General features: G+C 37.0%; 1 protein-coding gene across 1 annotated transcript in view; it reads right to left on the reverse strand.

The window, feature by feature from the left end:
* Positions 1-8,512, reverse strand: part of LOC129229417 (ubiquitin carboxyl-terminal hydrolase MINDY-2-like) — a 111,501-nt gene extending 102,989 nt beyond the window's left edge. The window contains exon 1 of the mRNA XM_054863719.1: positions 8,274-8,512. The gene's annotated coding sequence lies outside the window, so the exon portion shown is untranslated. The remainder of the gene's footprint in view (positions 1-8,273) is intronic.
* Between the last annotated feature and the right edge of the window lie 14,487 nt (positions 8,513-22,999).

Consider the following 22,999-nt stretch of genomic DNA (forward strand, 5'->3'; position numbering starts at 1 on the left):
ATGATGCTAGACCTCAAGATTCAGAAAATTTTCAAGTGGCCAATGGCCACTAGACTCAAAAAACTTGGTGGCCACCAGTTTTACCGGGTTTTGAAAACAGCGCTCTAGTACAAGAATGGGGGGGGGGGGGATTTCAATTTGTATTTTTTGAAACAAATATTACGAGAGTGATGCTAAAGGAATGCTAACAAGAAATATAAATTATATTAATCATGGAAATATAAGAGGCTTTGGGTGAAGGTTGGGAGCTCCTGAAGCAAATGATTCATTCCACCCATTTTAAAGTTTCATAAGAAAAAAAAATCATTAAACCAAAAATAAAGTAGTATACACAGTACCATGGTCCCACAGTGAAAAAAAAAGTATTTCCCATAAAAACAACAACAAATTCCTTTAAAATCTTTTTGTAAATTATTGCAAACACCATGGTAGTAAAAATCAATATGCACCTTTCAGGTAACTAGTTTAATGAAAAAAATTAACTGTAAGAAAATTAGCACGAAGGGAATCGAAAAAATATTGGATAAACATATGATTTGAATTTTTTCAATAATTAAAATTAATGTTTTTTTTTTTTCTTTTTGGCATAAAAATAATTAACTACAAACCTCCTCCAGTAATATACAATTTGGCATTTACCAAGAATATATTTCCCCCCAAAAAAATTCTTTTTGCATTATTTGAACTAAAGGTATGACCAAACATGGCGACTACGTTCCATACGCAGCATCTCTATGTTAGGATGACTATGAAGGGAAAACGATCAAAGGACTGGCTATTTGGCTTATATTTTAATCTGATGCGATTGAAGATTAAAAAATTACAAGTTATTCGAATAAATAGAAGCTAGCCCCCGTTGTTTAAACGATTTTCAATGGAACGTATTCCTAATCGATTGCGAGTATTAGCGTCCACATCACAGCAGAAATATAAGATATAACTTATAGAAATATAGTAATATAGTTTTTTTCTTTCTATTTTTAATGATGTATAGGATTTTTAATGAAATACAGGATTTATGGGACAACATGGAACATTGATTATGGCAAAGGAATGATAAATCGGGGCGCACAGGGAGGGGGGGGGGGTCAAAACAAGTTGCCTTTTCAAGTTTTAAATTAAATAATTTGTCTTCCTATTTTGACGATTTTTTCAGAATAAAGGCTGATTGATTTAATTGGGAAACAAATAGAATCGGAACGACCTTCGAGGGTTTATGTAAAAAAACATACCATATTATGTTTTTTTTCCCACTTTTAAAGAGCCAAAATTTGCAAAATATTTTCATACTTTCAGAACAAGATTTAAAGTTTTAGAAACAGGTCAATAATTAATCCTTAAAAAACTACAATTAAGACAAAATAGTCAGTTTTTAGCACATATGCGTCTAAATCAATTAGAATAAAAAAAAATGTTCTGAAGATAAAATTTCGCATTTTTCCAGAAAATAATTACGAATTACCCAGGAAAAAGGGCATATTTTTCGTTGTTATCAATAGTTTGCACTGCAATAAGCACCCAATGCCATTTTCGGAAACTTAGGCTCTTAAAAAGTCTTGTGTACTGCCATCTTCGGAATGACCAAATATGGCGGCGACGACAAAAATTAAGAAATAATTTTTTGAATTTGTAGCGTGAAAACAATTTAAAAATAATAAATCTTCGTGAAACTAAAATTCAGTTGAAAAGTTTTTTTGCACATTTGCGTCCAAGGCAATGAGGATAAGGTTAAGTGTTAAGAACAAAATTTTTCATATCTCAAAAAAATTACATATTTAAAATAAATTTAAAAAAAGAAAAAACAAGTTGCAGCACATTTCACGTTTTTTTTTTTTTTTCATTAGTTTGCAGTTAAAGGAAACATCCAATTCTGCTTTGTTTTTGGAAAGTTATGCGTTTAAGCATCGTGTCTACTTCCATCTTATCAATGACCAAATGTGGCGACTACGTTTCATTCGTAGCTGAAAAGACTTTGATTAAAAAACGATTTTCCCAATTGACCCTACCATCCGCAGGCTTGCGCTTTAGATGCAGGAAAATGTTCTTCTCCCGCTAAATTTGTGCATAATTCCTGTTCACCTCAGGAATTTTTTTCTTTGGAACTATTGAGGGGCAAAAATGGCGTCCGCGGTCCTTTTTTATTCTATTGCCAGCTTCATTTTGGCTCAAAACTTTTTTTTCAGGAAACATCGATAAAAACAAAGATAAGAACTCAAGGGACAAAATTCCCTGAGAAAAAATTTGATTTTTTTTGGGGGGGGGGGGGGCAAAATTTGAAATTTCCCCGACAGTTTTAACTATGTCGTTTTCCATGACAATTCCAGGTTTTCCGGAGCGTACAAAGCACGTTTAATAACCGTATTTTCCTATGTATTATCCGCGGGCGGCCTATAATCTGCAGGTTCTAAAATGGGCCTGAAGAAAAAAAAAAGTTTCGTATAATCGGAGGCGGTGTATAATACGATGTAAAAAAATAAAATTTGAATTTAATATACCATTTGAGCAACTAAACTAAAAACGTGAAAAGGGAATTACTTTGAAGAAATAATCAAAATTAATCTGAAATATAATCTAAAATACAATGATTTCTTCTTGAAATCATGATTCTAGTACGCTAATTACTTGAAAAACAAAGAGTCAAGACAAAGGAGCAAACGCTCTAATCTTGTGCAAATGGCTTCCTAATTCACTGTATTCTTGCTTTTATTACATGGCCTAAAACGCGTAAGAGGAGCATTCAAGCATCGTAAAATAACCAACATACAGGCAGGCAGTGAGAAAGAACATGCAAGCTTTGTAAAATAAACAACATTCAGTCGGAGTACGTTCTCTATCGGTAAATCCTTAGAGTACTGATGCATTGAAATTCTTTTCTTGGGATCTAAATTAAAATAACACCCAAAAAAGTTGGCGACTGCAGAAATTTTTTGGGGTCGCCAATTTTGAAAACCGAGTCGCCACGTGGCGAGTGGCGACCGTAAATCTTGACCTTTACATGATGCTGCAGCAATTTGGGCTCACATCCATCCAATAATCAAGCAACATCTACAAGAACATCCTAATATCACAACATTTCACGGTTTAAATGACAGTCCTACTAGTCAATATAGAAATCGAACTATGTTTACCATCCTTCGTAAAATTTTGAAAGAAGATTTCCCTTCAATCAAAGAACTTACCTGGAATTTCACCGAAGCTGGGCACGGTAAAGGGGCACCCGATGGAATTGGAGGAGTAATAAAACGAACTGGTGACAGGTTAGTAGCACAAGGAAAAGACATTGGAAATTTTCAAAAATTTGTTAAAATCTTAAAGACGGAAGTAAAAGGAGTTTCTATAGAAATTGTGGACTCTAATAACATAGTAAATATAGACAACGCTTGTCTCAGGTTGATAAGCCCTTTCCAGGCACTATGAAAGTTCACTAATTGTCCTAGTACTTGCAGTCAAAAACCAACCAAGCTAAATTTTAGGAGATTAAGTTGTTTTGTTTGCCCTCTTAACTACAGCAAACATTTTACGATTACAACAAGAAAAACGAGACCTAAAACGAATATTTTCCAATCAGAAAATAAAGCTGATACAGTTGGTAAGTTAGACATTTTTAAAAAGTTTACATTAAAATTACTTTGTAGCTTTGTTTCCTTATACTTATGATTGGATACTTTATTGTTCCAGAACATCTTAAAGCAGGGGACAGGGTCAGTGTGAGTTATGATGGAGAGCTATATCTTGGAGAAGTAATACAATCAACAAGCAATGGGGAATATGAGGTTGATGCAATGGAACGAGTCGGAGATACTAAATTTTACAAATGGCCCGCCTATCGCGATCTTTGTTTGTATAAAAAAGAAGATATAAAATGTAAAATTTCATCCCCAATACCCTATGGATCACGGGCAAATAAGTTTTACTTTAATGATTTTATTTCCTAAATGTTTCAAACTTTGTACCTAATTTACTGTTTCAGTTAATAAATGTTGAAATCATGAAGTTGTGTGTTTGTCATTACTCAGTTTGCTTGTCAATCCCCTGCTACAGACTGTCATTCCCTGTCTACTTAAAATTTTAAAAAATCATTTTACAGTTGTACTTAACATCAAAAACATTTCTTGCTAACTTTATTTTGGTGATAAGAAAGATTATGCAGATGCAATAAATAATAAAGTTTTCATAAAAATATGAAACAATTTTTTTAAAAATATTCATGATCAGTTTTGATCAGTTTAGAGAAAATGACCCATTGGCACTTTTTTGAGGCCAGCCATGGGAAAGGTGCCCCAGACGGAATTGGGGGTTGCCTCAAAAGACAAGCTGACAGCATTGTTGCAAGAGGAGTTGATGTACCTTAACATAGGAGTTCTTATTAAACAGTTAAAAGAAAATTGTAAGGGAATCCATCTTTATCAAGTACATGAGCCTGACATTTCTAAACTTGATAGTATTTGCACCGAATTACCAACATTTAAAGAAACGCTTGGAGTTTACGAAATACGCTGGTGCGTATTTCGTAATAACGATGCTTCGATGAAAACAATAAGGTTTTCATCGAAGCAAGAAGACTTACTTGCAAATTATGTCATTCTCAAGAGAAATGCTCACATTATTTTATTGGCTTGCTGAGAATTCCAACTACAAATGGTGTCTTTTTGAATGTAAGTGCTTTAACCAGATGAAGAAGCCTCTACAAATAATGAGGGCTCTGATACAGAGGATTACTGCCAAGTTAGAAAAAATGATTATGTACTTGTGAGGTTTAGACAAAAAAAATCACGAGACACTATGTAGGAACAGTAATAAATCAACAAGAAGGGCTTGAAGTCAAATTTTTGAGAAAATCTGGAAAAGATTAGTTTATATTTCCGGATGAAGATGATATTTGCATAATTGAACATAGTGACGTAGTTCATGTACTAACGGTACCAAATGTAAATAACCGTCATCAATACATGTTTAATGACCATTTAAGCAAATTTAAAAACATTTGCTAAAATGTTTTATCTGTAAAATAACGTAAATTTAAATAAAATTAATTATTCATCACTCAGTGCAAAATATGAAAATGAACAATATGAGTAAATGTAAAAATATATTTTGACAGGTTTAATTCACATATTACTTTATAATAATCCCAAAATGTGTAATTCTTTCATAAGCATTTCTTTTTTTTTAAAATAACTTATGATTTATCATGTGCTTGATGCAAATCATCATGTCCGTGGCATAGGTTATCATGTCCGTGGTCTAGCAATTTTAAAAATTTAAATTTTAACAAAAAATATTGCTATACAATCTTGATTGTTGATAAACTTACAATGTATTGTGCAAGTAAAATTGAAATCCTGAATATTTAAAATATTTATTGAATTTTATTTTTTCAATTTTTTTGTCTTAAAAGTTAGCACTTTCTGGAGAATGACCCATAAAATGGTAAAATCACAAAATTTGTAGAAGAAAACCTTGGTTTGTTGGGGGTTTTATTTCTGGTTGAGATTGTGTAAAAAGCATCGTCAACAATTTGAAGAGGAAAACCTCTGTCAAGAGCCACCCTCTTCAAAAAATTCAGTTCTTCCATAGGTAGGGTCTTAATCAGAACAAATATTTATGGCACGGTTGACTAATGCATAAAGGCAGACATGTTTTGTTTCATTGGATAGCACAAACGAGAGTGGGGGGGGGGGAGAGACAGACAACAAATGGTTAAAATAAAAATTCATTATTTTATTTTTTTTACATTAACACATCCAAAAAGGGCAAAAAATTATTGTTTTCAATTTCAGCAGTAAACTGCTGAAACACTAAAAATACAGTGATTATTCAGCTGCCCCCATTGTAGCCCTACTTAATGTCTCATAGCAGAGCATAACTGGGCTACAATGAGACAACAGGGGTCTGTCCAGGATTTTTCACAGGGTCCGTTTTTTGTGAAATATCAAATAATTTTGTGAAAAATGAATTAACTTTGTGAAAAATCAAAAAATTTCACAAAAAAAAAAAATTTGTCAAAACAAAATTTTAGAATTTAGAGATGGCACAAACGGCATCAATTAAACTTAAAGTTGAGTGTTTTCCTCTTCTACGTCGATAAAATCATTCGGGATTTTTTTTTTCTGATATTTGGCGGGGGGGGGGGGGGGGGGGGCATCGCTGCTTCAAGTATCAATATTTATGTACCATTCCACATTCATTATGTTAAAGTATACTAGATATATTTCTGTGCAGTACTTAAAATAATTGTAACAAAAATATGAATAAATAAAATAAATTCAGAATAGGGTTAAGCATTCAACTTTTTGACCCAAGACATTCTTAAAAAGCAAAGTATTTCATTTAAAACTTATAAATTCCGTGATTTTAACAAAAATAAAAAGATATTTCAATTGTTTACCTCTTAACAAAGCGTAATAATCATCAAAATTTCGTAAAATCGGATTCCCATAGCGAATGCAAAGAGATCGCAATTCTCAAAGTGAAGGCATCAAAAGTATAAAAACGGCTTGTAAAAGAATGTTTTTGATAAAATTATTCTAAAATTGCATTTTAGTGTCCTATGATAAACATATCATTAATATCTGTGGACACAGTTAACCCAAAAAATAAAATAAACCATCTATTCAGCATTTTAATTTTTGACTCATAACAGAAAATGGAATTTTGCTTTAAAAACTTGAAATGAGAGTTCTAACAGAAATAAAGAGACTTTTCATTTATTTGAATGCTAATAAAGCGAAGTTAGCTTGAAAAAAGAACAAAATATGATTCTCATATCGGATGTTAAAAGATTGCATTTTTCAAAATGTAGACATCTAAAGAAAAAAAAACGGTAATTAAAAGAGTTTATTTAAAGTTAATCATCCTTGTTAGCATCGAAAAATCAAAACCCATATAATTTTCTCCCAAAATAACAATTAAACATCCCACAGCACCGTAAAAACGCAAATATTGACAAGCTGGCAAAATGATGAGAATATTTCCTAATCAAGTCATTATATAAAAATTCAAAGCCAGACGCTAAGTGGTGATAATTTTGAAGTTAGTAACCCTATCTGAAGCGATCATATTTTTTCCTCATCCTTACAGCTTGCAGGATGCCTTACCCTTTGCAGTTCTAAGTTCATTTCGCAGATATATATTATTATTGTTTATTAAATCATGAGCAGAGAAAAATGCTTACCAATGCCTTTTCAGAAAAGTTTACAACACCGCCGCTAATTAGCTGTGATAAAACAAACAACCATCATATTTATTTGGCAGTAGCAATTATTTATCACTTGCAGGAGCATTGCGCAAGAGTGCCAGTGCCGGGGGGGGGGGGGGGGGGGTTTCAAAATTAGCCGATTTTGTATTAGCTAATTCCTTTAATTTGACTTTTAAAAAGGTTCCAAAAATTATCGGTTTATACACAGAAATATGCGTTATTTTGCTTTCAGATATGCTCTTTCAATAAACAATTTGTGACAGATCCGATCTTGTTTATCAGAATTTTGTGAAGAGTCCGTTTTGTTTGATCGGGATTTTGTGAAAGGTCTGTTTTGTTTGATCGGGATTTTGTGAAAGGTCCGTTTTGTTTGATCGGGATTTTGTGAACGGTCCGTTTTGGTTGATCGGATTTTTGTGAAGGGTCCGTTAACGGACCCAAATATCCTCTGGCCAGACCCCTGGACAATTTTCATCGAATTTATAAAGCCTCATAACTTTTTTTTTCTAACATTAAATGAGCTAAATTTGGTGCAATATATACTAGAATTTGATACCTTTAATATAATCAAGTATGTTTCTGTACTTTAAAACTTGCCAATATACGAAAAACGAAAAATATATGTTTTTTGTCTCATTGTGGCCCACCCTCCCCTGCTATGTTTGTTGACAAACATAAGATGCAATTCCAAAAGGAGCAATAAAAGTTAAAGGAACTAACCGTCATCATATTAACTGCTATCGGATTTGAGAATTGGTGACGTTCGAGTATGTGGAGCTATAAATACCCAATCTCCAACTTCTTCTAGCTATTTTAAGTAAAAAATAAATAAAATAAAATTACATTAATACCTCGAAATACATTATATATAAAATTGCTAGATAATGAATTTTGAAAGAACTAGAAATATGACGCGTTACAAGTACCCTAACATGGTACATATGATTGCTGACATGGTACATAAACATGGCAAAAAATGCATGCTTTTTTTCACAACTAATATATTTCAATAAAAACTTAACAAAATTGCTTCTTTTAATGCATTAGAACTAAAACGGAATACATTTCCGCTTACCTTAAATTTGTAGTTGATTTCCATTCATCGTTCAAAGAACCAAATACTTTTTACATTTGCTTCCTACTTTTATCATCAAATCTTTTTTAATGCTTAAGGCAACAGATGTTTGTGCGATACGCCTTAGAAAATTTTATAATATTTTAAATAAATGTATACAGATTCAAGATTTTGAGCAAAAAACTACTTTTATCAGCATTAATTACCTTGCCAAAAACACGAAATATATCATTGAATTAATTGACAAATTTGTAGAACATTTAAAAACAATTCTTATTTACAACACTTGATGAAGTAAAATTAGTTACAGTTACAATATAATCTTGTCACTTTCTACGTCATCGGTGATGTTTGGAGAGCAGCAGAAGGTGGAATGATAAATGCGTACGTTATATAGCCATTTCTGGCGAGTAAAATTGGTTCTGAAAATTGTGGTTCATAAAGAAAGAATAATATATGACTTGCATTGAAACATTTATTTTTGATAGTAAATTTGTGTATCTCCATAAAAAAGTGGAAATTTATCACTTCTTTTTTTATATTTTTTTATGGAATCATTTAATTAGTTTCATTTAATCGGACAAGATAGCCATTTCTGGCGAGTAACTTAATTTCTTTGCACTGAAGGCATTGCATTTAACTCCAAAATATTTTATTTTCGGGTAGTTTTTATTTCCTGGCATTGATTGGCAAGGGTGTTCCGAAAATTTCAACACATGCCTACTATATTTTCATAGCAAGTTTGTGTCTAAGCAGTAAAACACTGTGCTTTAATTCAAATTCAGAATTTATGCAATTATTAGACAAGGTGATAAGGTAAATTTACATTTTCCTATGTTCTGAAGAAGAGATTGGCATTGCAGAGCTATCAAGCAGATCACACCATTAAAAAGTAACCAGGTTAGGCTTGTCCCATTCATAGCAGAAAAATGATTTTTGTTTTTTTCAAAAATTCATTGCATAATGTAAAAAAAAAAAAATCAACTTGCAATTAAAAGTTTAACTATTGTTTTTTTAAAAAATGTATAAAGCATAGGCTTGTCAAGACTCCCTCCCCTCAATGTGTACAGCATAAAAATAGATGTTACATTTTACTATCTTTAAAACTCGCAACTAAGTATTCAGAAATAAGTGCATAGTAATACATTTCGCCCTGCACTCTCTTTACATCTTGATCTTCGGTTGCTCCGTTCTCGACCGGTCGGGGCTCTGACGTCACGGTCGTCAACTGAATCGAAGGAGTTTATAAACAAACGCGCGGTCGTTCCGGTCGATTTCGCTTATTTGCGCAATGGAGTTTACATTTTGAAAGTCAGTGTTAAGTACTGTGAAACTGAAAGTTCGCTTTTAAAATTCAGGAATAATAATATACTATTGTTGTTTTCGTGCTAGTCTAAAGAAGAAACATGTAAAAAGTCAATCGGATGAATTTTAAGTATTCTGTGGCTTTCTCTGAATGTTTCTGAGAAGATGACTTAGTTTAATCGTCAATTTATTATCACGGAAGCTTTGAAAAAAAAAAAAAAAAAAAACAAGGCTGCAAGAGCAGCTTATTCATTAGCTCTTATTTGAATTTGATTGATATTTAGCTCTCATTACTAATTTTGTTGAGTATGCATATAGCCGTAAGAATCAAAGAAGGTTTTTTCAAAAAGCGTTTTGTTTCAGTCTTTATTTTGTTTTCAATGGAGCATCGTTTTTTTTTTTAAATATAAAGTTAGTCAATACTACGCTACTGCATCAAACGAGCTTTATTATGGAAATATCGATAACAAAATGGGCAGCAAAAGAGAGTGCTAGTGTACTTTAAAATCTAACATACTCTGTTGCTGACCTTTTTTGTTCTATATGCTTCCTTTTTTGGATTGTGACAGGTAAGTAAGAATAGTTCTTGTCCAATGTTATTTCAATTATGGTGTTTTGATGTTTGTTCTGTCTCATTTGCTTGCACAATGTAATAATCATGATACATTGATAATATTGTTTCGGTAAAAAGCTCAATTAACAAACAAAATTACTTGATTTTTCCCGCATGTTTTGGTGTTTCAAGTTGATAGGATTTCATTGAAATCAAAAATAACAAATTCAAGTACACAATAACCTCAACCAGAATCTTGATAAGATTTAAAACTGTCTGTGATTCAAATTATCTCTTAAAAAATTTCTGTAAAAAAAAACACTGTACTTCTCCCGAGTCTCGAGTGCCATATTATGACCACAGCAAAAATGTCCATAGTAGAGTTCCACAATGATACCAGCATATTTTTTCAGTTATTCTTGTTGCTTTTTCAACATTGGGAGTACCTCAAAATTTGTGAACAACCTTTGTTGCTCACCCAGAGCCGACCATAGGCCATGTCAGGAAATGTTATAAGTTTTATAGGAAGCGGGACACCCATCGACCAAACGGACAAGGGGCCCTCCTTGGCTGTCTGTGGCCCAGAGCTCGCCAAAAAATATATCTAATTATACGGAATTGTTTGAAAAATATAAGAACAGGGGTCGACCCAGACCTGAATTGGGTCCACTTTGCGGCTACTTCACAAAATTTCACATTGTAAATGCAGCTCATTCACAAAAATTTGCATCATGAAATAAAAGTCAAGATCCAGAGTCACCCCTCACCATGGGACACTACAGATTGAAAAAGTGGTGACCTGTAATAAAGACTTTTTGTGATTCTAAAGCTTGGACATTAACAATTTCCTTCTTACACCTAATTGAAAGGTTGCACAAGCATCATTTTGCCACGTTTATAGCTATCAAATTGAAATATAACCTGACAATTCAAAATGATTTACTTTTCAAAAATAAAGAAAATTCACAAAAATATTTAGCTTTTTCAGAATGGGGTCCCAAAAAATAAAAACTGGATGGACCCCTGAAAAACTTTCTGCAAATTTAGTTAGGTATCAAAATTATTGTTCAAGTAATCTCATTAAGCGGAAACTACCGTATGGGTACAGAGTAGAAACTCGAAAATTCAAGGTAATTGGGGGCTCGTATCGATGAAAACTCGGATTATCCGGAAAATTCTTCCAGATTAAATTTGCACCATTTTTAGAGAATGTATGGAGGAGCCTCTTTTCTTAGTGCAAAGAAAAGGAAGTATTGTCTTCATGAAAAATTATCACAGATATTTCAGCATAAATTTTGCTTTTAATTACCTCTGAGCAACTCTTTTCTTCTCACGAGGTCTGTACGCTGTACATATTTATTTTTAGATCTTAATAAAAATCAATTTTTCAGAACTAAACTGTATAACTGATAATATAAATTAAACACCTCAAATTAAGTGGAACTTACTTTCAAGACTCCATTGTATATATGTATATATATATGCAAACATGTGTCTGGTTTTATGATTAGTAAATGACAAAAGTACTATTGAAAAATTTAACTAATAAAATAGTTTTTGAAAATTTGAAGCGTTTCTTACATAGCGTTCTTAGCGTTTCATACAGCCATACATTAACGTATACAGTATGACTACAACAACTATCTGAATCGCTTTCAGAATTTGAGCAAAAAATAAAGGCAATTGCACTCGCTGCAATTTGCAAAATTTTTATTCTGTCGGCGCATGCTATTATCCTTCTCTCCGCAGCAGCACTTGTTAGTACACTTAGCATGAAAAGCATTAGCTTTTCTACTTGACCAACTGATAGCTCTTTCTCTTTAAAAATAGTTTTTCTGAATTTCAACATTCATACAGTAAATACCGTCAGGCCCGGACTGGCCATAGACTTGACCGGGACATTTCCCGGTGCGCCCTCTCGAAAGGCGCCCTTCTGTTGTTTTCTTATTTTCCAAAACAATGTTTTAGCATTATGGAAATAAATTATGTAGAATCAAGAAGTGATTTTGCATGTGAATATTTTCAGATGCAAAGGCAATGTTCTTCTTTATATAAACGTTCCCTTTTATTACCCTCATAAAGGCAATTAGTCCCCCCTCGTTTCGTAAACGGTCTGCTCCCGTTTGTGGCTTATCTTTTGCTCCAAGGTTCAGTTCTGGGGACAAAAGCGGTCCCATGGTGTTTCCTCAATAAAAAAGGGATGTGAGTAGTTGGATGTGAGGGTGAAAGTGACAGTACAAATATCTATGGTCAAGAATGGTTTGATTTATTGACCGCACTTAAGTTGCTGTCAGAGAGGATAGCTGGCTGATAACGATCATGAGTGCAATAGAAGCAAGTAAGATTACAAATAATAACAATTTTTGAAATCGGCGCATTAAAATAGTATTATGTCGAAATAAGTCGCATAAAATCAATATTTTAGTGGACGGTGAACACAATGACTGATGTCGCATTTTTAGTCGCTTCAAAAAAAAAAAAAAAAAAAAAAAAGACGGTACTGTACGGTGATACCTAGACTTTTTGAGTCAAGGCGCCCTTTTCGGAACTTGGATTTTTGCATGGCGTCCTTCCAAAATAAAAGTGTGACTCGTAACTGACAGACAAAAATAAATATGAGTCTTTTATCTGCATTGAATAGCCCTTATTTATCCTGCAGAGGATCTGCAAAAAATGGAAAAAAGTTTCATAAATAATGAAGTCTAAATTAGTTGAGAAAAAAATAGTAAAATTTCGAAGTGGTCCTAGGAGGATTGCAGGGCCTCCCGGAGCACATTTGGGGAATTACTGGACTAAACACAATAAAGATGCCGAAAAGTTTTAAAGATAAAACATTTTTCGATTTTAAACTAAGTTTTGTCAATTAAAATCATAACAAAAGTTAAAGTTCTTTGCCGTCGGCAAGCTTTGTGTTCAAAACGTATTCCAGTTTTTGTAACTAAATTTAATCCCTTCACTGTATTAGTCTTTTTAGCCAGAGGTGTGCACAAAAAAGGGGGGTCATGGCATAACCTTTGGCATTGAAATTTTTAGGGGATCACATAGGATTTTTTAAATATCATGTTAAAGGTTACGTTTTCGGGGGAGGGGGGCGCGCTGCGTAGCATTTGGAGGGAGTTCGTCATTGCCCTGTGTGGGGGGGGGGGGAGTAACCCTTGTGTAAGCTACAGTACTACCTTAAAAATATTTATATTTGAATTTCTGCATAAAATCGTTATATTATTGCATTTTATGCTGCCTTCCTTTAACTATATCACTTTGGGAAGTTTTTTAATCTGTGTTATGGAATTAATACTACTATACTCAGAATTAGGTTCATATTGTCAATACTAAGGCATAATAGTGACCTCTCTTATACCACCAAACTGAAAACCCATTATCTTTCCCTGTGTGTGCGATACGTTTAAAGTAATTACGGGGCCAACAATTTCATATAGAAACCCTTACTTTTTATACCACTCTACGCCCACACGCGTTTGAGGCAAGTTACATAAAAAGCAGTCATAGTTTTCTTTTTTTTTTCTGTATATTATCCCACTAAAAACACTTTGTTTTTCACAAATGCAGTTGTTTCTGAAAATTTTCATATTTACATAGAATCTAAACTTTTTTTTTCATTTTAAAGGGGGGGGGGGGTGATATCACAAATTACCGCTACGAGTGTCACCCATGCTAGGTACGCTACTGTGGTATTACAAATATTAATAAGGGTCACTAAAAACTATATTAGAAATCTAATGCGAGAAATATCGAAAACTTTATTCGTTTTCTATCTGCACAGTTAGTTATACACATATTAGGAGAGTATATTGCCTCCCCCTCCCTCCTTAGAAATGAAAACTTCCTTACTTTTAGTGCTTTTTTCTTTGCAAAAATGTATAAAAATTTCTTTTCCAGCCATTAGTGAATTCGTTATTAAAAATGTCAAATTTTAATGTCTCTAATCTAAACTGAAATCGGTTTCCGTGGGGAAAAATATTCTGCTAAACCATGGGGAAGATTATTGAGCCCCCCCCCCCCCCTCCCTTAAAATTTTGCATATGGGCGCCCTTGATTGCTTAAAAAATAAAGAGCACTTTTTCACGGAAAAAAAGCTTAAGATTCTAACCATTAAAGCGTTTTATGAGGCTCTTTCGCATCATTCTTGTACAAGAGCTTTTGACAAACAATCTTAATGATAAGTAGAAAAAAAGGAGCATACATGTAGACCACACATGTTGACTTTAATGGTTTTATGGCTTTAAATGACGCCTTTTAAGATGCGTTTTATGGATAAGGATTTGCGATGCTTGGGGATTTGTGGCAACGGATTTCTGCTGGACAAGGAAGGACAACTATCATAAATTTTATCCAGTTAGACGACAGAGGTCCGATTGCTGTTATGAATCGACGAGTCATTTGGATCAGATTTTAGCGTTAGTAAACATGTGATTTTGAAGCTGCAACAAAATCGGATACATCAAGTCAAGAATCTTTTCAACAGTAGGTTACTCGTTTCAGTTTTCATTTTCTTTTTATTGCGAAAATATTTTCCTTCATGTATAATCTTAAATTATAGAAATACAATCTATGATTCGTAAAAGAACTGTAATATGATCTATGAGCTGCGAAATGTCAAATAAATGATTGCAAAATTTTCCACAACACAAAAAAAAAACGTACTTGGATAAGTTGAAAGATAAAATCTAACTGACTTTGTGTTATCAACTGAAAACTATTATTTTAAATAGTAAAACAGATTAAGATCAAGCGTGTCAATGAACTATTTTTTTCATTCTCCCTCTCTTTTTAATATCATTGGTTTATTTCATGACGGCTCTTTCTAATTCGAGTCAGTTTTCTAAAACCAAATTTAACACTCAAAAAGTTTTCGAAATTTTAAGACAACAATCCCAAAAAAATGAGTGGAAACGTTTTAAAAATGTTCGTTTGCTATTATGTACTTTTAAAATATAACACTTTGGTTAGCGAGAATTTCTGAAACGAATTTTCAGAAATTAGATCCTGTTTTAAGAATGGGAGAAAAAATATCATCACGAAACACCCTCCTGTTTTCTTTCCCTGCGGAACAAAAAAAATTGTAATTTTAATTTTACTTCGAAAAAATTAAGGAATTCTTAAATGTAAAAAGGAGGCAAGGGGAAAATTAGACAAGATGGTCAAGAAATTTATTTGTTCTTTTAAATTGAAATCGTTGAGTTTTCTTGCAAAAGTTTTATTAATTAATTAATTTATTTTATTAATTCATTTATTCCTTATAATGGTTACAATAGCAATTTTAAATGTATATCCGTACATAAAATGATTTCTCAAATAATTTAATTTTTAAGCTTTTCCGAATAGGTGCAGTGTTATCAAAATATTATTTATTACGTACTGCAAAGAGGCAATCAGGTGCATTGGATGAGTTAAGAGTTTGATTGGTTGTATTTTCTTGTAACTTTGACCCAAGATATTTGCTATGACATTATCATGTTAATAATAATAGGTCTAGCATAAATAAGTCTATTTCATTACAGAGGCATAATTCGTATTAAATTTGACTTTAGAGATGCAAATAAATAATATTATACTTTAAGTACAGAACAAATGAATAAACATAATTCGAATTTTTTTCAAAGAGCTGAAATTAATTAACCACTAGTGTAATTTCTCATGTTATATCCGCACTAAAGTCTTCATCTTAATTACTCTTTATTAATTTTCATTTTTGATAGGTTTAGAGATGAAAACAGTTGGAAAAAACCGGAAAAATTTCCGAAAAAACGGAAAAAAAAAACCGTTTTTTCGAAGGGGTTTATTTTATTTCACATATTTTACACTGCGGAAACATTGAAAAATGAATTTTTTTAACTTTTCAGGAAGTTTTAATTGAAATTTTCAGCAAAAAGTGATTAGAAATTTCTCACACTTAAATTTTGATGCAATCCCCCCCCCCCCCCCTTGTATGTTAAAATACTGTGTAACTTTAATGCAAGTTGCGGTACGATGATATAATTTCCATATAGATCAAAAAACGTTTAATAATACTTTTTTTTTCTCAAAAAAGCTTAAACCAATATCCTTAGTGAAGAATTTATTTTCCTTCTCCATAAAACAAACAAGCATAACTTTAAATCACGAATCTATGTTTCTGCTTACTTTGCGATCCAAATGTACAGGATGCGACAAAAAAAAGAACAAAAAATTTTCCATGAATCTTTATTAAAAATAAATAAATTAACAAAACACAAAAAATATGAGAAGACCTTCAGCAATCAATAAATTTAATTGGTTTCAAACTGGCACCCTTTTGCAGTAATACATAGATGCAACTGCTGATTGAAATTTGCATTCAAGGGCCGCAAATCCTTTAATCAATCCTATTCCCTATAAAGCAATTGGTTTAGAGAGTTCAAACTTATGTGTAGTTTAGGGTAGACTATTGACTCTATGCCATACAGTGTGATAAATAGGATTGAGCTCTTGCGAGTAGAGAGCCCCCTCAAAAGATCATATCATGTCAAAAACAATGCGCCTTACACCACTCTTGTCTTTTTGGCCATATGAATCGGTGTGGAGTTTAAGGAAAATATCCAGTCTACATTGCTAAAGTGCTCTTAGGGGCCCACAGAAATACAATAACTTCTAAAATGTCCTTCTGGTTTACTTTTTGATTCATTTTACGGCACTCATCCACAAAAAACTAGATTTTTTGTCGCTTGTGCTGATTGATTCCATCACAGATCAAGATTGACTTCGGATTTTGGCGATATTTAACATTTTCTAAGGTGCTTGGCGTGTCTACACACCAAATCCTATTGTTCTGGGGATCTAAGCTGGTTGAACGGTAAATCAGTGAAAGTTACCTCTTCCAAGGTGGATTTGCTGCCCATCTCAAACGTTTCTGGCATAATTTGGAGTCGTACGATTGCCTAAACTTTTTATAACTCGTAAAACTTCTGTTTGAACTGTTTTTTCCTTAGTCGCACTGATCGGTTGAAAATTCCCGTCTTACAAACGACTTCTCTCGTGAAAACCCAAGGATTTCATTGAACTCGCTTTTGGATGATCTGACGATTAACTGAAATGTTCACTGTTCATTTTTGTACACTTTCCGGACATCGACTATCATTTCCAAGCCACTTGAAACGGCATACCGTTTCAAATACTGTTTGCAGAGACACAACAAGCAAACGAACTGTGGTTCTACTTGGTTAAACAACTTAAAATAGCAGGTATTTTGCTTAAAATTGTAAGAAAACCGAAAAACAATACAAATTAGGAAATAAATCCTAAATTACTTTCTAATAAAGTGAAAGACAAAAATAAATAAGGCACTCATTAAAATGAAATTACCTTTCTTCTATTCGATGATACAATTTTTGTCCGTTTTTTTTTTTTTTTTTTTTTTTTTTTTTTTTTGCCGCATCCTGTATACTGCCGTGCTAAGCAAAAAAGTGGAATCTGCTGTTGGGCTCAAGCTGAGATTGTGTTTTAAAGTTTGGCTATTCCATATATTTGATTCAGAACAGAGAACAACTTGTTTATAATAACTCAGTTTTGTTCAAAAGTGCTGGTATGACTACTTTTACTACTGTGCTTAGCACGGCCGTATGAATAAACTCAGGGACGTAACTAGAGGGGGGCAGACGGGGCTTGTTCCCCGGGGCGCCAGATTTTAGGGGCGCTAAACTGACAAAGTAAATGCTCAAATTAATTTTTGTAAAAAAAAAAAGAAAGAAATTATTAGAAGTCCAAAAGAAAAAAAAACTCAGTGCGAGCGCAGGCAGAAAGCTTGCATGGTTTAATGTGGATACAGAGTGGTAAAGATAGACCTGTAGGTACGGGTTACACTATTTATTAACTGAATATTTACATAGATATTTACAATGTATTTACAAGTTGGAGTTGTGGACGAGAAACGGCGAGGAGCTGGTGTTGATGGTAGTCGCGCGTCCGCGTCCTCGTACCTACTGCCTCTGGATCTAGTTCGGTCATGAGGAAAGGAGTGCGCCTCCTAGCGGGCGCTAGTGGCGCCACACCACCCCCCTTGGTAGTTCATTGCTTACGCTTGGAAGATGTCCCGGAAACGGACACGACGTCCAGAACGGGTGGTTACACCTCCGGCAGCCTCTGGAGCGGTGTTCTGTGGTTTCGGCTCAGCAGGTAAACATTTGCTGCCGTCGTCCAAGGAGTAGGCGGGTTTCACCCTATCCAGACTCACCCTTGTATCCTTTGTGCCGACTTTAATGACAATGGTTTTACCTTGGCGCAGGACGACTCGGTGGGGTCCGGAATAGGGAGGCTGAAGGGCTCCTCGAATGGTGTCATCCCGCAGCATCACGTGGGAGCACTTCTCCAGATCCTTGGAGACGAAAGGTGTGTGCTTGGAGTGCCGAGTTGCAGGGGTTGGCCGCAGCCTGGCCATGTGGCTCCGGAGTCGGTCCACGAGCGAGGAAGGGTCGGTCGGGAGCTCCTCTATTGCTGTCTGTGCTATCAATTCCCCTGGTAAACGAAGAGGCTCTCCATACACCAATTCCGCAGGGGAGGCGTCCACATCTGCTTTGACCGCACTTCGTATGCCGAGGAGCACTATCGGGAGGGCTTCCAGCCAGGAAGAGTCGGAGTGGCACATTAAGGATGCTTTCAGCTGCCGATGAACCGCTCAATCATGCCATTGGCACAAGGGTGGTAACTAGTGCTTCTCGAGCGTTTGAACCCTGTGTATATGCCTAGCGTTTGAAGAGCTGCGATTCGAATTGACGGCCCTGATCGGTGGTGACAATTTCGGGACATCCGAAGCGGGAAATCCAACCATTGAAGAAAGCGTTAGCTACCTCCTCCGCGGTGATGCCTTCTAGTGGCCAGACTTCCGTCCAACGTGTGAAACGATCAGTCGCGGTGAGACAATAGCGGAAGGACTTCGCTATGGGGAGGGGTCCGATGATGTCGGTATGCACGTGTCTGAATCTGATGGGAGATGGAGCGAATTGTTCCACGGGGGACATCGTATGACGAGTGATTTTCGATCGTTGGCAGCTTAGGCAGGCCCGGGTCCAAGATCGACAGTCGCTCTGCACTCGAGGCCAGACAAAACGGGCGGAAACCAGTCGGGCCGTAGCCCTAGCTCCAGGGTGGCTGAGACCATGCAATGAATGAAAAACCTGGCGGCGTAGATGAGCAGGTACAAAGGGGCGTGGCTTTCCGGTGGAAACGTCGCAGATTAGTTTGGCATCGGATCCTGGTAACTCCGTTGTCCGAAACTGCAGTGCAGAATCTTGATTCATCAGCGTCTGCAGCTCGAGGTCCGATTCCTGTGCCCTGGCGAGGTCTTCAAGTTTGACCGGGGTAGGCGATAATGCTGCTATCCGGGAGAGTGCGTCGGCTACCACGTTGTCTGCGCCGCTGACGTGCTGGATATCAGTTGTAAACTGCCCAATGAACGACAACTGGTTAAGCTGGACAGGGGGGAGCTTTTCTCGCTTCTGCTGGAACGCGAAGGTTAACGGCTCGTGATCGGTGTAGATAGTGCAGTGTTGAGCTTCCAGGATGTGTCGGAAATGTTGAACTGCGTTGTAAACGGCGAGAAGTTCACGATAGTAAGCTGGCCATTCAGATTGCTTGGATGTCAGCTTTTTAGAAAAGAATGCAAGTGGCTTCCAGGTATTGTCGATGAACTGATTTAGTGCGGCCCCGACGGAGAGAGTGGATGCATCTGTGAATAACCCCAGGGGTGCTCCAGGAGCGGGATGTGACAGGAGCGTTGCCTTGCACAGAGCTGCTTTGCAATCAGAAAATGCTTTCTCAAGCTGGGGAGTCCAAGGGATGGGCTGAGAACCTCGCAGGCTCAAGAGAGAGTCATGAAGAGGTGCCTGGTAGAATGCGGCGTATGGTAGGAACCGTCTGTAAAAATTGATCATCCCAAGGAATCGTCGGAGATCACGAGCGGATTCTGGTCGGGGAAAATTCTGCAGAGCGGTTATGCGGTCTGGCAGGGGGCGTGTACCCTCAGCTGATATTTCATAGCCTAAGAAGGTTACAGTGGTTTCTCCAAGAACGGTTTTTGAGGCGTTGACGAGGAGTCCGTGATCAGAGAGACGATGAAACAGGGCGCGGAGATGCTGTCGGTGCTCCGATGTTGAGTGCGAAAAGACTAAAATGTCGTCAATGTACGGAAAGCAGAAATCCAATCCTTGGAGGGCCTCGTCAATAAAACGCTAGAACGTCTGGCCCGCATTTCGAAGCCCGAAGCTCATGAAAGGAAATTCGTAGAGTCCGAAGGGGGTGATGATAGCCGTTTTCGGGATGTCTTCCGGATTTACAGGGATTTGTGTGTAGGCTTTCACCAGGTCGACAACGGAAAATGTCGTACACCCGCGAATGCTATGAGAAAAATCGTGAATGTGCCGGACGGGATAACGATCCGGAATGGTGCGGCTATTCAGCAGTCTGTAGTCGCCACACGGGCGCCAGCCATCAGACTTCTTGGGAACGAGGTGCAGCGGGGAGGCCCAGGGTCCTTCGGAACGGCGTGCAGTACCCTCCTGCACCATTGAGTCAAATTCGGCCTTAGCGATTTTTAGTCGATGTGGTGCAAGGCGACGTGGACGACAGGAAACCGGAGGTCCAGGAGTTGTCCGAATGTAGTGCAGAGTGGAATGCCGGACCTGGCGCACAGCTCCGGCTGGTCGAATCAAGTCGGGGAATTCCTGTAGAATTTCGTGAAAGTGAGAGGAGTTGTTTTGGAGGAGTTTTACGCTTGGCTGCTCTGAATTTAACGGCAGGCCGGTGGTAGAAAGTCCGGTGGTCCCATCAATCAGTCTTTTATAATGACAGTCCGGCAACAAATGGAAGTATGCCAAGAAATCTGAGCCGATGATAGGGATTGAAACGTCTGCCACAACGAATCGCCAAGAGAAACTTCTGCGCAGGTTGAAGTCTAATTGGAGCATCAATGTTCCATAGGTGCTGATAGACGAATCGTTCGCTGCACACAGCTGGAAGTTAGGGTCCGGGCGCCGGGTTGACACGAGGGAAGCGGGGTAGGCACAGAGGTCCGACCCAGTATCAATAAGGAACCGCTGCTTGGTGAAGCGATCAGTGACAAGAAGGCGACTTCCTCCAGATTGGCAGTTGGTAGTCGCCGCTATTGACTGCCGTGGAAGTTTCCCTGAAAAGAGCAGGGCTGGGTGCAACGGCGAGCTTTCTCCTGAAAACGCCGATGATAAAAGCAGACCGCCGCTGGGTCGGGCGAGTGACGAGGGGTGGAATTTCCTTGGCCCCTAGTTCGGCGATCTCTTGATCTGCCGCGGGAATCCCCTTCGGAAGCACGAAAACTTGACCGCCCAAAACTGGTTTGGAGCGCTGCTACTTGCTGAGATAAAAGTTCCACTTGTTCACTGAGCGCGGCGAAATCGGTAGGGGGGGAAGCAGCAGGGTGGAGTGCATGAACGGAACTGTGGAACGATGCTAGGGGAATCTCCATGATTCGATCCGCTGTCTCTGCCATGACGTCAACAGGGAGAGAAACTTGTCCTTGCAGGATGGCTTGTACGTGAGGGGGAAGCCGTTGCAGCCATAAAGAGTGCAGCAGGGTGTCTTGGATAGCTATTGTCCCTGCCAGTGATTTCAGATGTCGCAGAAACTGGGAAGGTTTCCGGTCTCCTAGTTCCTCACGTCCGAGGAGCTGGCGAACGCGCTGTTCCTCAGAGAGGGAAATTCTTCGGATGAGCTCTGTTTTCAGGTGATTATACATGCCTGAAGAAGGGGGATTGATGATGATGTCATCCACCTCCGATGCATAACGGCTATCCAAGTTTGCTACCACGTGGTGGAACTTCGTGGCGTCTTGGGTGATGTTAGCTAGCAGGAACTGCGATTCGACTTGCGCGAACCACACGGCGGGTTTCTCCGGCCAAAAGGGAGGCAGTTTCGCCGTGACGCGGCAGATAGAGTTGGGGGGGTCGGCTGAGGGGGCAGGATTCGTCGCTGCCGGCAGACGCTGCTCATACATCACGATATGCTGTTGTTGCCTCTGCACCGTTGATTTAAGATCTTCGAGTTGCTCCTGCAATGCTTGGAGGTCCATGTTCGGTTCGGGTCACCAGTTGTAGGTACGGGTTACACTATTTATTAACTGAATATTTACATAGATATTTACAATGTATTTACAAGTTGGAGTTGTGGACGAGAAATGGCGAGGAGCTGGTGTTGGTGGTAGTCGCTCGTCCGCGTCCTCGTACCTACTGCCTCTGGATCTAGTTCGGTCATGAGGAAAGGAGTGCGCCTCCTAGCGGGCGCTGGTGGCGCCACAGACCGAAAGAGAGCGAGGAGGGCGCAGTAAACAGCATGAAAGTATTTTCTTAGAATGACTAGTACTTGTTATAACTTATTTAAATAACCTGCCTCTCGGAGAAGGAATATAGAAACAAAGCTATGGGAAGTACAAAACAGCGGAAATGCTCATATGTCATTTTTCTACAATTAAACGTCATAAATCTGCCAACATGATGACTTCCTCTCATTTACAGTGACTAGAGCTTGTCTACCCCACTGGCCTATGGGAAAATCGTTACACTGTTCCATTGGTCTAGTTTAGTTTACAATTTTTCTCATTCTTGGTGAAAAATCTCGCACTATAATAATAGAGATTCGATTTCAAGTGCGAGAGGCTGCCCATTTTTCTTTAGAAAATACTACGTTATTTAGAGATAAATTCAGTTAAAATGAGAAATTTTAGACTTAGTTTCGACATATTTTTGCCACCTACACAATATTTTAAATATGCTTAAATCATCTATTTCAATTAATGTGTTAGAAATCAACTATTTTTTACACCTCTCTTAATTTTGCTTTGGTACTTTTGATGCATATTTATATTTACAGT

This window comes from Uloborus diversus, chromosome 9 (genome assembly GCF_026930045.1).
Source record: "Uloborus diversus isolate 005 chromosome 9, Udiv.v.3.1, whole genome shotgun sequence".
Taxonomy (NCBI): domain Eukaryota; kingdom Metazoa; phylum Arthropoda; class Arachnida; order Araneae; family Uloboridae; genus Uloborus; species Uloborus diversus.